General features: G+C 41.6%; 1 long non-coding RNA gene across 2 annotated transcripts in view; it reads right to left on the reverse strand.

Moving 5' to 3' along the window:
* The window catches only part of LOC105464861 (uncharacterized), a 68,848-nt gene extending 53,915 nt beyond the window's left edge, over positions 1–14,933 (reverse strand). Inside the window, exon 1 of one of the 2 annotated variants that reach the window (XR_011611623.1) lies at positions 14,841–14,933. This is a non-coding gene — a long non-coding RNA (uncharacterized lncRNA). Of the gene's footprint in view, positions 1–1,346; positions 1,393–14,840 lie in introns of those variants that run through there. The other variant, XR_977093.3, reaches the window with a different exon arrangement.
* Between the last annotated feature and the right edge of the window lie 3,528 nt (positions 14,934–18,461).

Raw genomic sequence — 18,461 nt, forward strand, 5'->3', positions numbered from 1 at the left:
GAATAGAGATGACTTTTGAGTTTTTATCTACTCCCATTCAGGAATGAAATGGAGAAATGTAGGTCAAAATTTTACAAAATGGTCATGTCGAATCATTATTTGACTTCCCATCTCTGGGAGGAAGAGAGGCAGCTTTAGTAGAAGTGTGAAGATTCTAAGCAAAATTTAAATGAGCTTTTTTAGAGATGGAGTCTTGCTATGTTCCCTGGGCTGAATTCAAACTCTGAGCTCACGAGATCCTCTCACCTCAGCCTCCCAAGTATCTGAAACTACAGGCGTGCCTCACCACTCCTGGCTGTCTAAGTAAAATTATGAAGGGCAACCCATTCTCTCTTTACTTTCTCTTGCCCCAGAATAAGACAAGAGTGCCAAAGCCTGGTCAGTATCCCAGGGTACCACTACCAGTGCTGGTCAGAGCAGGCTCTGAGAGGCTAACACAGGCCACAGAGCCTAGGGCCTTGTTTTGGAGGGTGAGGTGAGGCTTAAAGCTGGTAGCATAAGCGCCCTCTGAGATTCTCCGTCTGAGAAGTCAGTCAGTTCTTTACTAAACCATTCTAAACAACAGGAAGTGCAGTAGGAGGGCAAGATTCCACTGCTGAATTCTTCAGCAGGCCCTGAAAATGAATGACGTAGTGTCAATGGGAGGGAAAGTGAAGCAATAAACACAGATGGTGTTTGTGCAATCTCATCTGGGTCAAGGAAATCACCTCATCACTCTTCTTTGATGGACAGATTCCTGTTTCTTAGTTTACCAATTTCCTTACTACTTCCCTCAGCTCCATCCAATGTGCATTTTCGTGTCAAACTGCATGTTCATGAGTATATTACATGTTCCTGTTGTGAGTATGCAGGGGTTACCATGGGATGACCCCTGTGCTATGAACTTGGAACCTCAAGAAATTAGATTGCCTTATGAGAATGAATCAGAGAAGAAATACAGGAAATCACTTTAAATAACAAACGTGTTCCTAGGACAGCAATATTTGACTGGAACCTGACTGATGAGATTACTACATCTAAAGAAAGAACACATCCGTGAGAAGGAGAATTCTGCTCAGTTATGAACAAGGCAACTGCATTCAATAAATATTTGTTGAGTACCTACTGTGTTCCAGCAGTGAGCTCACATTCCAGCTGGGGAGACAGAAAACAAACACACGCATTTATAATTGGATGTCTGGTTGTGATTTGTGTGTAACCCAGGGAGAGGGTCCACAGAGCAAACAACAGCATCTAGTGCGGCTCAGAGATGTGCTCATTCAAGTTCTATGCCATGTTTGAGAAGCCTGCTTGAATCTAACATCCCAAATCTGCATTTCCAGCACTTGGGTGACATTTTGACCTACCTAATAGCTCTCGGGTTGATTTCTCCTGTGTGACTTTGATGAAGACATAGATAGAGGAAAAAAGTACACAGGTCAATGAATTTTCCAAAGTGAGCACACCTATGTAGCCAGCACCCCAAATTCTTCCTCATATCCCCTTTTACCACTCCTACCACCAAAATGTAACCACTACCCTGACACCAGCACCATAGGTTTGTTTTGCCTTTTTCTGAATGTTATATAGATGGAAATATACGGTGTATACTCAATACATGCTGCATAGCTTCTTTGATTCAATATTACGTCTGTGGGATATATTCATGTTGTTGTTTGTATTGGTGTTTTGTTCTTTTCTCATTGTCATATATTTCATTGTATCACTACATCACAGTATATTTTATTTAAATGGACATCAGGGTTATTTCCACTATTCCACTATTCTTTTAACAAATTATTTTTCTGCAGAAATCTGTTAGAAGTGGTTTCTGATGTTTGCAACTAAGAATCCTGCCTGATCCACATTTGTTTCAATTCTAAATTTGTATTGAGTTACCTAGGTTTTTTATTGATTAAGAAATCAAGTGAAAATTTCGGGGTTTTTTGTAGAAATTCTTCTTTTTAAACTACGCTTTTGAAGACATAGACATTTTCTTCATGAGCTATTTGGCAATGAAGATCTACTTACGCTATTTCAACAGTGAAGCCTAATGATAAAAGATAACATTCCGTGTAGATAAAAGCTCTGACTTCCCAGCTTAAATACAGTACTTTCTGGAACTACAGCTATAACTTGTGTTCTCTTAGGTTGCTAAACAAGTTGGTTAGGAGCTTTTCTCCTCAGGGTTCAACCACATGACCGCTTCTGGGCAGTTCGAGTGGTTTTCATCCTGATTGCACAATAGCAGAGGTTTTGAGGTTGTAGTTTTCTCCACATTGCCCATTTCCCTGGTGGCCGCTCTCAGGAGCTCTGAAGAGCTCAACTTAAAGACAGTTATATCAGTTATTCAATTACTGGGATCTTTTCATTTTTTAAGCATATCATATCAACACCCCTTGTGTATAGCCTGTCTGAGTGGGGCTATAGGAGAGAAGGGCAGACCTCTCTGTCATTTCATCATTTTCTTCTTTGTCTGGGCCATATTAATTGCCAATGCCTCATTCAAGGCCTGACTTTTGAGCAATGAGATGGACCAGCAAGCAGTCATTCCTCTCAGTGATTCAAGGAGACTAATGCTTGTAATAACAAGGAGTTACTGAGCACCTAGTATGTATGCCAGGATTCTTAATACGGACACCAGGGATCTGCAGAGCAAGCATGTCCATTTCATTAAAACCAATCTCTCCACTCATACTCTGGATACCATCCCCTTGCCCTTCCCAAAGACTTTTCTCCTGCAATAAACCCCTCTCTCCCCGACATGATCAATTTCTCTCTCCCTCCTGGATCATTTCCATGAGAAGTCAGATGTGTTCTGGTGCCTACTTTCCAAAAAAAACATCCTCTCACATTATAGCTCCCTCCAGACACAATCCTGTTTCTCAACTCTTTCACAGCACGCCTTCCTGCAAAGAATTGTCTGTAGTCACTGCTCCACTTCCTTACCTCCTTTTCTTAGCTCAGCCAACTCTGGTCAACTTCCTTCTCTCCATGCCCCTGAATCTGTTCATTTCAAGGCCATGAATAACCTCTTTTGCCAAATGCAGTGGCCACCACTGTGTCTTCATCTTATTCAACTTTTGAAAATATTTGACATAGTTGATCACTCCCTCCTTCTTAAACCTGTCTCCTCTCCCAGTTTCCATGACACCACTTTCTCCCCTTTTCCTCTGACCTCACTGGCTGCATTGCCTCAGGCCTTTTTGCTTGTTTGTCTTTCTCTGTCTGATCTCTTCTGGAATGACTCTAGGCTCTGTCCCAGATCTTCTTATACTGTCCATCTATATGCTCTTTGTAAGTCAGCTCATTCAGTCTCATGTCTTTAAATACCATCTACATACTGATGGCTCTCAAAATTTAAATTTCTAGTCTTGATTTATCTGACCTGTCCCCTAAGGTCAAGTTCATATATCCTACTGACTTCTCTATATCACTACATGGATGTCTAAGAAGTTTCTCAAATGTAGTATAGACAAAGGTCTTGGTTTCCCGGTGTCTATCTTAGACTCTCTATGTTCTCCCTCATCTTAGCAAACAGCAGCAATTTTCACCCCATTGGTGAATGCAAACATTTAGAAGTCATCCTTAAGTTCTCTCTCCCTCACTTTCCCAAATGAATCATCGGCAAGTCCCGTTGGCAACAGTTTCATGTCAAGAATTAATTTTAAGAATCTTTTATTCATTTTAACCTGACAATTTTTAAAAGCTTAGAAAATAGGAGAGATAACACCCATGTTTTCTCATAATCTTCATAATTATCATTTTAATAGCACATGCTGTCTCATTGAGTAGACACATCCTAATTTACTTTACAGTCCCCCTAATGTTGTATCTTTGGAGTCTTCTCACATTTGATTTCTATAAAAAATTTTCAATGAATATCTGCATGCCTATATAGATGTTTTATTTTTGTTTTTAAAGTAGAGAAGCTGATTTCTGCTGTTGTTATTATTGCTCTATAAAATATCACTGAGTGATTGCCTTAGTTATGCAACAACAGAGAAATAAGTGTCTATTATTCTGGTGTTCAGGTAAAGTCGAATTCTATCAAAATTGTCACAAAATTGTCTTTGATGAGAGCCATCATAGTGCAAAGCTGATGACTAAAAGGAGATGGTTAAATTGTCTAAAAGCAAGGCCATAAGAGAGAAGAAACTAATATTCGAAGCTTCCTCCCACAGTTCAAAGTTAGAGAAACCCAGGAGGGGTGTACTGGTATGACCACCCAAGATCCCATCACTGAGAAAGATTATGGCCCTGGAGACAAAGACTGATGAAGAAAGGGAGTCTCCGGCTATGATGCAGATGAAACATGGGGCATGGTTGCACTCACTATGCAGCTGAGGCTGGAAGCCACTCTGGATCCAGCCACCCTGGTACAGCATGCTTGCTCTAGAAAGGACAACTAAACATGGCCACACAGGCCTCACAGCTGGCATATGGAGGCTATTAATAAGCTGAGCTCTGAGGTTTCAAAGGACTCTTGTAGCCTGTGCTGGACCTAGCAGTGACCAGGATGCCAGTGGCCATGGATGCCCAGGCCCACCATGTTCAATAGTGAAGCAGGTGCTGGCAGCAGAAGCAACAGAAATGGAAACTGGGAGATCCGCTGTGGATGAATCTCATTATCTTCTTTCTCTGACCCTCTTTGGACTAAATAAGCTCCCAGTATTCTTGACCAACAGAGGTGGGCCTCAAAAGTCATCATTAGACTTCCTACTAATAGGGCATTGGAAGTTCAAGCGACTAACTAGGAAACAGGTTAGTATTTGTACCCCTACACTGTGGAACAGATTACATACCATTTGCTCTATTTGGCATCCTTTCCTTAGGCTAGATTCCCAAAAGAAAGATTACTGATTCAGAAGGCATGAACATTTTTATGACTCTTGGCCTAAATTCTCTAGGCCAAGATTTTTTCAAAGGGATGCACTAATTTTCACTATTTCCCCACACCCTTTCTGGTGATAAATAATTGACTTGATTTGTTTACATTGATGCCAAGAATTATTGGGAAGAAGGATCAAGGTGAAAAGTGGTAACCCATGGCGGAGAGGCCACACTCAGTGCAGTTGTGAAGTCAGCAGCATTTTTAAGCACATTCATTGCCAGTAGCCCTGAGATGAGCATTCCCAAGCTGCTTCCTGGGTCCCTCCTCCACTCTCTCAGGGACATCCATTCTGTACCAGCCCCCTAGATACTCATGCCCTTGCCCTCCCTTCTCCATGCTCATTAAAACCAGCTTAAGAGCAGATATGCCATCAGTCACTTACCTTTTCATGTGGCTCTAAATCAAAGTGTCACCTCTCCCAAGCACATGCTTGCATCTTAGCTCTGATTGAGGAATGAAAAGCTTTGTTCTCTGTTAAAGGAACTTTGAGCTTAGATGCCCCAGACTGAGAAATCCACCAAAAGCTGGACCTTTGACTTGAGGGGCAAAAGACCGCCATAGTCAGGCTGTGATTTGAGGAGCATCAAGAGGCCAGAGTTTCCAAGTTCGGACCCAGAAGGTGGAGTTGGCAGGGGGAGGGTAGGAGCAGCCAGAGACTCTGCTCTACCAGGGAAATACGGAGGTGGGGACCAAACCCAAGATAAGGAATGAAAGTAGGAGCTCCAGAAGCTGAAAACATAGTTCAGCGATGTCAGTATCTCACCCAGAGCCGTTCCAAGGTGACCATAACTCACTTAAAAACCTGAAAGCTGTTTTATGCCAACAAATAAAGTGCAGTTTAATAAAAAAAATTGTCAATCATTTTTATATAAAATGTAGTTAGGGCATGAATGGTTTTGATCTTTTATAGTCAAAAGCTTTTAGTCCTGCTTATGGTTATAATCACTGCATGAGCCTGGGCAAGCCTCACAACCTTGCTGGCCTTGACTTTCTTATTTATGAGCTATAGACAATTACACCCAGCCTTTTGGCCTGGAGGGCTGGTGAGAATGGTGAATTAAGTGTTCAAGTTGAAAGTAAAAGGTGGTCTTCAATGGTTGACTCTAAGCATTACCTATGATCAAGGTCTAATTTCTAAGAGTCCAAAATCAAATAACAGAGAGAATTGAATGCCGTGAGCTTGTCTAGTGATATGGAAGTGTAGCTAATAGTCTACAGCCTAAATGTGTAGGATACTAATTGGAATATAGTACAAATCCCATGGAGAGTAAAGGACAAAGAGAACTTAAAATAAGAGGCAGGAAAAAATAAAATGCTATTTAATTTGGACATGTGCCCCCAACGCATCTGTAGAAAAATCAACAAAGCATAAATATCAATGGGAAAACCCAGAAAGATGAGCCATAATTACTCTAAAAGATATAGAAACAGGAAATTGGATAGGAGTTTGCAGTGTTGTTTTGGGCTGCAGGATGGCCCTGTGTGCCTGCAAAGGGAAATGAGAGTTTATCTCTGAATAATCAGATGGAATTGGACATCAAACAAGGCTAAAATTGGTCATAGTCATCTCATGATTGCAGTGGTTTGTACGTTCTTCAGGTCAGTCCACCATCATCAAGGAGACGTGGGTGCAGGGAAAGGGGTCAGGTATGTGGTCAGACATCTTTGTGGGATCTCTGCTGCTAACTCGCTGTGCCACATTAAATGTTTTAACTCGTCTGACCCTCCAGTTTAGCTCAACAAAATAGGAGAAAATCTCCCTTTCAAGGCTGTTGGAAGGACTACAGATGAAAAGTATATAAAGTTCCCAGCAGATGGGAAATATCAAATAAATGTCAGCTAGTAGCAGCAGCAGGAGCAAAGATGAAGGCCGACTCCTGAGTTTTAAGACTCCACAGATCCCAGAATCCTTCTCTACTCTGAGTTCTGAGTCCCACGATTCTGATGCATCCACCTGTGCACCTCAGCAGCAACCAGTGGGAGCCTGGGAATTGTTAACTAAGAGGGGCTTGAGAAGGCAATGAGAGAGGAGCATGAGGAGGTAACCAGACACTCCGTTGAAGCTGTGTTTAGGTGGTGGATATGATCTGCCAGCGACCCCTCAGCCAATACCACCAATACAAATCCATGTAGACGGTTTCTTAAACAAACTCAGTAAAATTAAATGTAGAATATCTCCCCCTTTCAAACAATGCATTTTCCCAGTGTCAAAGTACAGCACTTTCTTAGCATCTTCCTTCTACAAATGATGGTGTGATGCAGTTTAAACACAAACTTTGCCAATTCTTTTTAAAATGTAGACTTATATGATAATTTTAATCACATGCTTTGCCAATTACTACATGTATATGTTTATATGGTAATGTTAACCACATGCTTTGCTACATGCTTGCTATGAGTGATGTTTTAATTCTCATTTTATTTTTAGAGACAGGGTCTCTATCTGTCACCCAGGCTGGAGTACAGTGGTGATCATAGCTCACTGCAGCCTCGAACTCCTGAGCTCAACTGACCCTCCCACCTCAGCCTCCCAAGTAGCTGGGGCTCCAGGTGTGCACAACCACACTTTGCTGATTTTTAAATTTTTTGTAGGGATAGGGTCTCACTATGTTGCCCAGGCTGGTCTTGAACTCCTGGCCTCAAACGGTTCTCCCAACTTGACCTCCCGAAGCACTGGGATTACAGGCCTGAGAACCACACAGAACCTGCTGTGAGTGATTTTAAGAGAAGCTGTTAAAGATTGGGGCCCTCACACCTTATTAAATCACCGGTTGACACCACCACAGCCTCCCAGCTCTCAAGCAATTCCTAGGAAAACAGGAATCCATCAGGAAAATATTCTTGATCCTGATACCAAAATTAACAAAGGTCGGGCTGCTTCTTGTGTTGTATTCTCAACAGCAGAAATGACAGTTTTGCCCATCAAAACCCTCAGAGACCCTGACCAGCAGGGAAGAGCAGTAGTGAGGAGATGGGAGAGAGGGGTGGTAGGAAGAGTTTACCTTCTTTATTTTCTCTATCCACAGTCCCTTTATGCTGAAAGCTGTTTACGGCAGCCACAGTCTCTGAACTTGGTTTGGTATGACACTGACTTTCTATGGATGAGTCAGGATCTCCTGTCCTCATCTAAAAATAATACCATATTGAATGACGCTTTGCCTTCATTTCTCTCACTTCAACGGTTTTGGATGAGCATAGGGGCACCTTTGGGTCAGAGTACTTTTCAGAGAGGGACAGTCAAAAAAAAAAAAGCCTTCATGTATGAACTAGACCATTTTCACACTGCCAATAAAGACACACCTGAAACTGGATAATTTATAAAGAAGAAGAGGTTTAATGAACTCACAGTTTCACGTGGCAGGGGAGGCCTTACAATCATGGCAGAAGGTGAATGGCACATCTTACATGGCAGCAGACAAGAGAGAATGACAGCCAAGCAAAAGGGGTTTTGCCTTATAAAACCATCAGATCTCATGAGACTTATTCACTACCATGAGAACAGTATGGGAAAACTGCCCCCATGATTCACTTAGCTCCCACCAGGTCCCTCCCACAACATGTGGAAATTATGGGAGCTGCAATTCAAGATGACATTTGGGTGGGGACACAGCCAAACCATATCAGTGTGCCCAGAGAGAGAGTGGGTAAAAGGAATAGACCAAAACTTGAACTATGAGAAAGAGAAGTAAGAAGGTAGGGAAGAATGTAGTTCAGAATCTGTAAGTTATGACTGACTTCTCAAAGGCTGGCAAAAAATTGGAAGCTGGAGTACAGGACATGAATTCATGAGCAGTAGCAATTTCAGCTAAGTTGAGAGAAAAGCATTGAACTTCAAATGAAAATAATGTTCAAAGAGGTGAACATGAAGTTCATTCAAGATGTGGAGGGAATTATGAGCAGAGAGATGCACGCCAAGAGAAACTAGATGGTATTTGGGAAAAAAGTGAGATTCAAATTAAGGTTCACACACACAGAGAGAAAGACGGATAAAACAAAAATATTTTAATGGTTTCCTTTTCCTGTGGTCTGCTTTAGAATTCACCCAAAAGCCAATTGTTTCTGTGGTTATTCAAATCTTGTTTCTCTTCTCGCTCCCTCCTCTTGTCTATCCTCTGATCTCCAGCATTTGGACAGAATAAGAGAGAGGAAGTGAAACTCAAATCATTTTACTTTACTTTTTCTTGGCCATTTGACTAAGAGACGTGTGGGGTGAAGAGGTGCTTGTGACCTAAGTGTGATTTGTAAAATATGTGAGTATTTTTTGTCTGGTTGGTTTTGCTTTTAGCTGCTATACTTATGTTACCCCAGTTTACCACATCCAGTCCTGTTTGGGCACAAAAGAGAAAGACTCAACAAACATTTGTTGAGTGGTTTGACTCAGCTTTGCTCCTTCTCCTAAATATTCCTCGGTGGAGTCTTAGCAACTTCCCATAGGAAATCTAGGCTAAGGTCTGATTCATCCAATCCTGAATAATGTGTTAATCACGAATTGGATACAAACCGGTCTAAAGTTTGTGCCAGCAAAATATTTTATGATGCAGTAATAATGTAAATAAGAGGAATTCAAACTACTCAAGAAGATAAGCTGTTTTCAAACATTTTAGCAGTAAAGATTTGCAAACCAACAAGAAACACACTAAATACAAATGGTGTTTCTCAATTCATTAGAGCAAGCCGGCAACAACCTTGACCTGGGAGTAGTGAGGCCACTTTCTCAGCCACTAATTCATACTGTTGTAAATACATACTATTTTTAACAATGCATTATTTTTATAATTTTCAATGTTTGAGATTATTCATGAACCTGAACTGCCCTTCAACCTTTAAATCTGAATAAGTGAGGTTTTACTATGATTTACAAAACTATAAAACAAGGCAGAAAGAAGTCTGTTCACCTAATATTGGCTGTTTGTTTCTCCTTTCCTTTTTGGAGAGGAGGGGAAAAAAAGAGCAAACGTCTATCAAGCAAGATGACGTAGGGCTGGATAAAAAGAAAAATGTCTCTGAGGTGTGTAGGGATATTACAAATGTGATTTGGAAGAAAGACAAGATCTGAGGGGGTGGGAAGTTCTATGTAGAAAGTCTCTTCTATCAGGACATGGATTCTAATTCTCTCCTACCACACTGGCCATAACCATCAGGGAATTTAGAGTGCCTTCCATGCCAGGCATGCCCCATAACCTAGGAGGAAACTCAGCCCATCAGCATGCATCCACAAAGGCGTCAGCCGTGTTAAGTCCCAAAGAGCCCCACACCTTAGGTTATTTGGGAAAATCCCAAATTATTTAGAAGAGAGTGTACCTCTTGCCCCTACCCTTGGTGGTAAACATTGCTTCAGAGTCACGCACACAAAAAAAGATAAGCTTTTTTCTCAGTTGAAAACTGGAAAGTTGAAAGAGGAAGTAAAGAGAAAAGGAAAGACATATAGTGTATTCCAGAGTCCCACATTTTCAGAAACTCTTCACCTGTGAATCTACATTTTACTGAGCTCACACCTGCCTTCTGAAGGGCAACCACTGTTTACCCCCTAAATGCAACTCATTACTTGTTCAACTTTGACCAAGAGATATTTTTAAGAAAAGTCTCATAAAAGCATAAAATTTTATACATGGCAAAGGCAATCAACATCTATAGAAAACTGATAAACACATATGACTCAGAGGAAGAAATTTCTCTCTATGTATTATTTACTATTAAACTTAATATGGCTTATACGGCCTTGATCATCAAATCACTTCTTCTGATTGTTATCCATTTTCTTCCTCCACTCTTCAGCCTTCTTGAGATTGTGGCTTATCTCCAGGGATACTTCTCCACAGTTCTACTATCAATGTCTAAGGGATTCAGGTTAGGGCAACACACACAGAAAGTTAAATTCAGTTATTCAAGCACCAATTAGATAATGAACATCTGCCTGGGGTACTCACGACATTCTGGGCTAAATATTCCTCCAGAGAGAATAAGGGGGTACTCAGTGGATACTGATACCTGGTCTGTGACATGACAACACAGTGAAGATTAAGTTCCATCTTTACCCATTCACCATTCAACTCCCCAGTCTCTCCTCCCAAGTCATTCTTATCTTCTTCTCATCTCTTACCTGTTTTTTCCTAACCCTAATTCCTCAAAGAAGCTTAATTCACTTCTAGATCCCCTCCTTCCCCCATGAATATAAAGAAAATAACTATATCTAGTTCTTTTAGATGTTCAAATTGACTTGATTGCTAGCTGAAATCAAAATTGGCCAGCTGAAGTGGTTTTCAAGAATGTTAATTCTTATTCTGACCACTGGATTAGCACAATGGGCCACTGTACACATAAGTACACCCACAAGGCGGTCAGTAAAATAGACAATGCCTAAAGCTGTAGATACACTATATACATGGCATGAATCTTTTATTCATTTGTTTAGTCTACAGCAGGAAGCCAACTGCCCCACTTCAGGCCAGAGGGAGAATGCTGAGATACTGTACAAATACATGCAATTTTCCAAGCTTCAGGAAATTTGAACTGAAACATTGACAGGAAAGAGCCCATAGTACACTTGCATGTTAAGCTGTTGTTTAAACACTTTTTCCCATGTAATGAGCTCATATCCAAAATGTTGACTCAACATGCATGAGGACTTGGCAAGTCCTGTGGGGAGGAGCGCCCTGTCACGGGAAGCAGGAGAAAAACAAGGCCGGCTCAGCACATTCTCTCAGAGCACACAGGCCTTTATGGGCCAGGGTTTCTGTTATTAAAAATAAGGAAAGAAAAAAAAAACAGAGAATGTCTCCTCTTAATCCAGCAATAACTCCAAGAAGATAATAAGTCAACAGTCACTTTTTTCACGGCTACCTACTACAGAATGTCCCAATAAAATATATACTTGATACATTAACATATGCTTTAAAAAGAAGAGCAGTTAGACCTTAACCAATATCTGTTTTGGTTATGTTAAAGTCACAAATGTTTAAAATGCCCATCATTTCAGAGTCGAGCACATGTAAGATATATCTTGCTTTAATAAGTGTATTTAACACCTAAAAGTGCCACACACTTTCCAGGGCACACTCATCTGAGGGAGTGTGTAGAGGACGCAGTGCTCATGGAGCCCCAGGTTGTTAGCTCTAAGGCTGCCATGCTTCATTCACCAACATGTATTCCCCACAACTTGGGCCCAGCAATAGATTTACTATATGAGCCTCCAATATTTCCTGAAAAAGTCCTTTCCAAATACCCTCAAAAAAAACAAAAAACAAACAAACAAACAAAAAAAACAGTCCTCTTTCTGTGTTTCAATCAAGGCTATAAGTAACTCATGTTAAAAAGCCAGGATGGCTACAATGAATGGAGCACACAGAAGGCCTCCTGAGCAGTGTAGACTTCATTTTTCCATTGTGGGGCTCCTGTAATTTTTAAAAGTCTGTTTGAGTATATTAATTTGGCAGGAATGAGGAAGATGGATTCAAGGGATTAGGAACTATAGGGAGATGTAGCAAGTGGATGAAGGCCTGGACATGAATAATGTTCATAAAAATGGGAAGGAGGGAAAGATTAAAAGGGATCTTTAGAAAGAAGAACTGACAAGCCTTGGTAACAGAGCAGATGTAGGAGATAATGAGGAGAGAGGAGTTGGAGTTGGTGAGGAGAGATGGAGTTGGAGATGGATACAGTGATGACTTCAAAGTTTCTATCCAGAGGCTGGGAGTGTGATGGGCCATTGACAGAAATGGCAAACCAAGAGCTAGTTTGCAATGGATCAAGATGAGGGTTGAACTCAGAGATTCTTATATCTAAAACAGATCTTAGAAGGCACCAAGCCCAATTTTATACTTCTTTTCTGTATGTTAGAGACTGAGGCCCATAGAGGAAAGGATAAGGACCGGCTGAAGGTCCCAGTTAGTTGGCATGGAGCAGACACTAGTACCTAGTCTTTGGTCTCTTGTTTCTATGCCTATGATCATTATTTAATTGTCCTGTGCATAAGGTAGAAATATTTTGATTGCAAGTGATGGAAAACCCAACCCAATTTGACCTGAGTAAGTAGAGGAATTTATTGGCTGTTATAACTGTGAAGTCCAGAGGTTTCAGTTAAGGCATTGTCCAACAGCTCAACAGTTTCACTGAGCACCTAGCTTCCTTTTGTCTAGCCTCTGCCCAATATTGTTCATAGTTCCAAGATGTTCACCAAGAGGTCCCTGAGCTGTGTGCTTTCTCGTTTACATCCAGCAAGAAAGAAAGAAGGTTTTTGTTCTAGAATTCCAAGCAAAAGTCCTGGGATTCACTCTAATAGGATTTGCTTGGTCATATGTCCACCCAGGGCCAATCACACAACTGGGGAGCCAAATGTGCTGTTCTGGGTCACATGTTCTACCCCGGAGCCCCAGGTGGAATCAGATTCCATAGAGCCAAATGGATTCCCAAACTTCAATGAGGGCTGCTAGGAGGAAAATAACAGAACCTACATAGTCAACCAACAAATGTCTATTACACATTGCTTGACTAAATCCCTTTCTCTTTTTTCCATAACAAGTTTGTGACTTTTATTGTTAGATACAATGATTAAGTGGTTTGTCCACAAGTTTTAAAAATATACAGAAATCAGAATTGCCATACTCACCATGGAAAACAGGGAGCACAGCTTTAACAAAAACATTTTAAAGGGAAAGAAAAGTAATTAGGGTGAATAAATTCAAATTTTAGACAAAGTTGGGAATGGTGATATGTGCCTGCAGTTCCGCCCAGCTACTTGGGAGGCCAAGGTGGGAGGATCCCTGGAGACTAAGAGTTTGAGTCCAGCCTGGGCAACATGAGAAGACGTTGTCTCTTTAAATAAATAAATAAATAAATAAATAAATAAATAAATAAATAAATAAAAATTAGGTAAATGCAGCCAAGTCTTTGTCACTAAAACATATTCTAGGCAACATTCTTCAAAGCTAAGCAAAGCCTGTGGCTGCTGTGTGCCGGGGCCATTTCCTCTCAATTCAATCGTAGGTTGGGTTGATGGTTAATAACCCTGAAATATAAAGTCTTTTGTCAGTCTGGCATCAATGATGAGTGCTTAGAAATACCACACTACCCAGTTTTTTGGTGTATTTTTTTTTCAACACTATTGCATAAGAAAGTCTTTAGCAACCGCTGGTACAGGCTTCTGAGAAGCATTTGACCACAGAATATCTTAGATTCAAAACACATTACTTTGTGGGAAGAAAGGCACCACCCAGTATACACACCCATCCTAATTTTGAATGGACTTAATTTCTGAATTCTAGACACAGCCTCACAATGCTATAAAAACAACAAGAGCCTCATTAAAACCCCAGAGGCTGAGCCCACAAACAGTAATTCATAGAGTCTCTAAGAGAAAAGTATCTGGGCAACGTTTCTAAATTTTGAGCTGTCTGGCTGGTTGAGGCAGATGATCTGATGGCAAGAATGGTTTGCAAAACATTCAACACTGACCAATCAGAGCAGACAGTCTAAATAAACACTGATTCTTACAAGGCTACCTTCCTTACCAGTTAAATATCAGTCCTGCTTCAGAGACTGAGGAGATCTAAAGAGGGAAATCTACATAAGATTGTGTAGGGGCCAGAAATGCCGCTGTGAATGGTGAGAAGGTGAGTCAATCCATCCATCCTAAGTCAAAGAATCCAACCAGTTCCATGGAGGAGGCACAGAGGAAAAGAGGAAGGAACAAAGTGGAAGAAGAAGTGAATGAAGAGGTGGGAAGAGATGGGCAAGGATAGGAGAGCAGAAGCCAATCAAGAGAAGAATGAAAAGCAAACAGAAGAGAGTAGAAAGGAACGGGAGCCAGAAACAAGCAAAAATCATGAAGAGTGGGGAAAGGAGAGACTTTGGAAATTCAAACAAGTAGAGGAGTGAAAAAAATAGTGACGAAAGGTAAAAAAGGTAAGGTAGATGTGTGAAATTGCAATAAGAAAAATGGCAGTGTTTATGAGTGATCATTGAATCTTACCACTGTGTAATGCAGGGCTCAGAAAACTTTTTCTCTAACCAGTCAGATGGTAAATAGTCTAAGTTTTGTGGGTGGTGCAGTCTTTGCTCAACTACTCAGCTCTGGTTTTGTAGCATGAAGACAGTCATAGACAATTAAGTAAACAAGTGGGTGTGGCTGTGTTCCAGGAAAACTATGGATACCAGTGATGGGCCAGACTTGGCCCGTGGGTCATAGTTTGCTGAATCCTAGTATAATATAAATCTTCTGCAGACAAAGGTGCTTCTTACATTTTGGGCACCCACAACACCTGGCATAGACTAGGTACACAATGTCAGGGAAACCACGTGGAAAAGCCATTTTATAGGCCAAATGGCAGCAATTTTCAATGGCTTTTTTAAAAATAACTTTTGACCTACAAAATGTCAGTTTCCTATGATGCCACCTACCTGCTACTAGATTGGCCATCTGATCCCCACTGGAGAAGCCACAATCAGAGGGAAGGAATATTCCATTTGGGGACAGATAAAGTCAATGAAAAGGTAGATGTTCTCAGTACAGCCCAGGCCAGCATGGGCAAAGGTGGATACTTAATGTCGAGTCAGCTTGGGCTGCCATGACAAAACACCACAGACTTGAACAACAGAAACTGATTTTTTCACAGTTCTGGAGGCTGGACACAAGAAGAGGGTCCCAGCATGGTCAGATTCTGGTGAAGGCTCTCCTCCTGGCTTCAGACAGCTGCCTTCTCATTAAGTACCATAGGGTCTTTTCCTCTCTCTCTTCCTCTTCTTACAAAGCCACTCATTGCATCATGAGGACCCTACTTTCATGGCCTAATCTAACCCTAATTACCTCCCCATAAACTTCATCTCCAAATACCTTAACATTTGGGGTTAGGTCTTCAACATATAAGTTTGGGGAGGGGGAGATACAAATATTCAGTCCATAACCCTTAAGAAAGGCTTTTCATTAATTTTCATCTTAAACAAAAATATTCTTACCTTTTTTTTCTGGAAAGGAAAAACCAGCCTGTATGACACACCTTGGGCTCCATCTCTCACCTGGATATATTACAACACTGTGCATAGGAGAGATTCACCAGATAGCTGACAGTACATTCAGTACTTAAAGCTTTCATATTGTAAGAGAGAACTCCATCCAGCATAGGAAATAGCTCCACAGAGTTTGGATCTGAGCCACATACTGCCTCAGAGATCAGAACCCAAGCAAATATTCTGCCTCTTTCATTCATACCCTCCCTCATTTCCTCACATTGGGCTCCTCAAATGCCCCCAGCTTGACTGTGGAGCTGGCTTTCTCTCCAACCATCATTAATTTCCCAGAGGGGCCTGTGGTGCTTGGGAACAGCTTCAGTGATGAGAAGCGACAAGGTCTAGCCAAGCACAGCTCTCCAGGTCTTGAAACATCCTTAGGTCACAAGCCTAGTATCATAGACATAGGGGCTCGTTCTGATCCCAGACTCAGACCTCTAACAATGACCTCACTTCCTCTTGTTTCTTTTGTGATTTAGAAGAGCACCTTTCAGGCTCTGAAACGGGCAGTTCTTGCTTGGTGAAGGGTTCCTATTTTAGGAAGCCAGCACTACTATTTCATTGCCTCTAAGGCACAATGCAGGGCATTTGAAGTTGATTTTGTAGTCAGTTTGTTTCCTTTATTTTCATTTGGTACCTAGCACCATGGCCTTCTTTCCAAGTTTGTCTTGGCTCCTGATTTCAATCATTTTTTGGGCACCAATGGCTTTCCCAAGTCATTTAACAGGTTAGCACAAGAGGCCTTATAAATTGCCAGAGTAAAGAAATGGCCCCAACAGCTAAGATTTTGAGGCCACGTGAGGAGATACACAGCTGCAGAATTCCCTATCAGCAAAGACTGAATGATGTCAAATGTTCAGAAAAGGAGAAACTCAGTGGGTGTAGGACAATCAACCACTTTGCATTTCAAGGTGAACTTGCAGTTCTTACGGGAAGGGAATTCTCTATGTCATTCTCCACATAAATAAAGTAATGAGACCCTTTTGTTGTAGCAAAGAAATGCAGTTTGTTTCTAGAAGCAGATGTGTGTGCATGGGTGAGTGGGCATGTACATATTTGCTTTAAAACATTTTCTAATAATTGCTGACAACAGCAACCTGAAGCCTCCAGACACCCAGTTTCTCCCCACCCTGAAATGATCTTTTTGCTCCTGGAGCAGCAATGACATGTTCCATAGGATCATCCATGTCCTCACTGGCCTGGCCTCTTCAGTGACCTGAAATCTGCATTTCCTGACCCTTCCTCCTGGACCTCTTCTTCTCAGTTTCTCTATTGTTTTCACACAAAGTTACTCAACACCCAGTAGGAGCTCACCAGAGCCACAGCACCATGTTCCAAGGGCAAAGAAGGAGAAAGAGCTCCGTATTTACATCCCAGCCTTGGATTTAAGCCTAGAGATCTTCCCTCCTCTACCCTCCCACCCCCATCACTTCCCTTCCAGCACCCATCATTGCTCCCCGTGGTTGAACCTCATCCTTTTAGGGGCCAAGTGAAAATTTCCCCTTTGCCCTCTGAAGGTTTACTGAAAATCAAAGACAAGAGGTAGATTAATAGGAGAAAAGGCATACAAATTTATTGTTAATGTGTACCTGAGAGCCTTCAGAATGAAGACCCAAAGATGCAAGGGAAATTTTCCATGTTCAACAAAGTATGACAGCTTAGGTTCAACAAAGTATGTACAGCCATGTAGAAATATGATTCGACAAAAAGGCTGTAATCTAACGCTAACAGACTGAGTGGGGATCCAGCTAGGCCTGTCTGCCTAGGTTCCTCTTGGCCTCCGTGCAGCATTCCTTCCTTCTGATTATGGGCAGGACCCTCACTGGAATGGGGGTCTTATGACCTGCAGTCAAACAAAGTGGGCCAGATAATTTCTTTGTGGCCAGGTTTTACACAGAAAGGCAGAGGAATGTCAGAGTAATATTTTTAGGTTTTGTGGCTGGCTTTGGAGAAAAGTGGCTCTGGTCTCTATGACTCACCTCGAGGAAGAGGGATTCTAGTTTGTTCGGCTAGCCTAGGTGGAGAATGGGACTGAGTCAGGAGGGCGGGATAAGGTCAGGACAAAACTTTTGCTTCTGAGAACTTCATTTCGGGTATCACTTTCTAAGTCCAAACACTGTTTTCTGCAGCCCACTGCTCGCCATTTTCCTTCATGAGGAGGAGACAGTCTCAGTTTACTAAACTTTTCTAGCCTCTGTTCCTGCCTCTATAAAATGGTGATAATACAGTTGTGCTGTCTACTCGCCCGGGGCTATTGTGAGGAGTCAATGAGGAAATATACAAAACAGCCCTAGCACAGTACCTGATACATCACTGATGCTCAGTGAGTGTTCATTATACCCCCCCACCAACACCTCTACTAACCAAGTTGACTGTGACTAAAGTAAATGTAGATTGGCAAGTCACACTCTGGGATAAAGCTTCTCAACCCTGATGCCTGACACAATCACCTGGGAGCTTTACAAAGCACCATGCCTGGCTGCCACAATCATCTCTTGCCCTGAAATATCCCGAGTGTTGGGCCTCCCTTGTTCCTTGTTTTGACATTAGGCAATATTCCTAGGCCACCAGAGCAGACATTTGGTTT

Source organism: Macaca nemestrina, chromosome 13 (assembly GCF_043159975.1).
Source record: "Macaca nemestrina isolate mMacNem1 chromosome 13, mMacNem.hap1, whole genome shotgun sequence".
Lineage (NCBI taxonomy): Eukaryota > Metazoa > Chordata > Mammalia > Primates > Cercopithecidae > Macaca > Macaca nemestrina.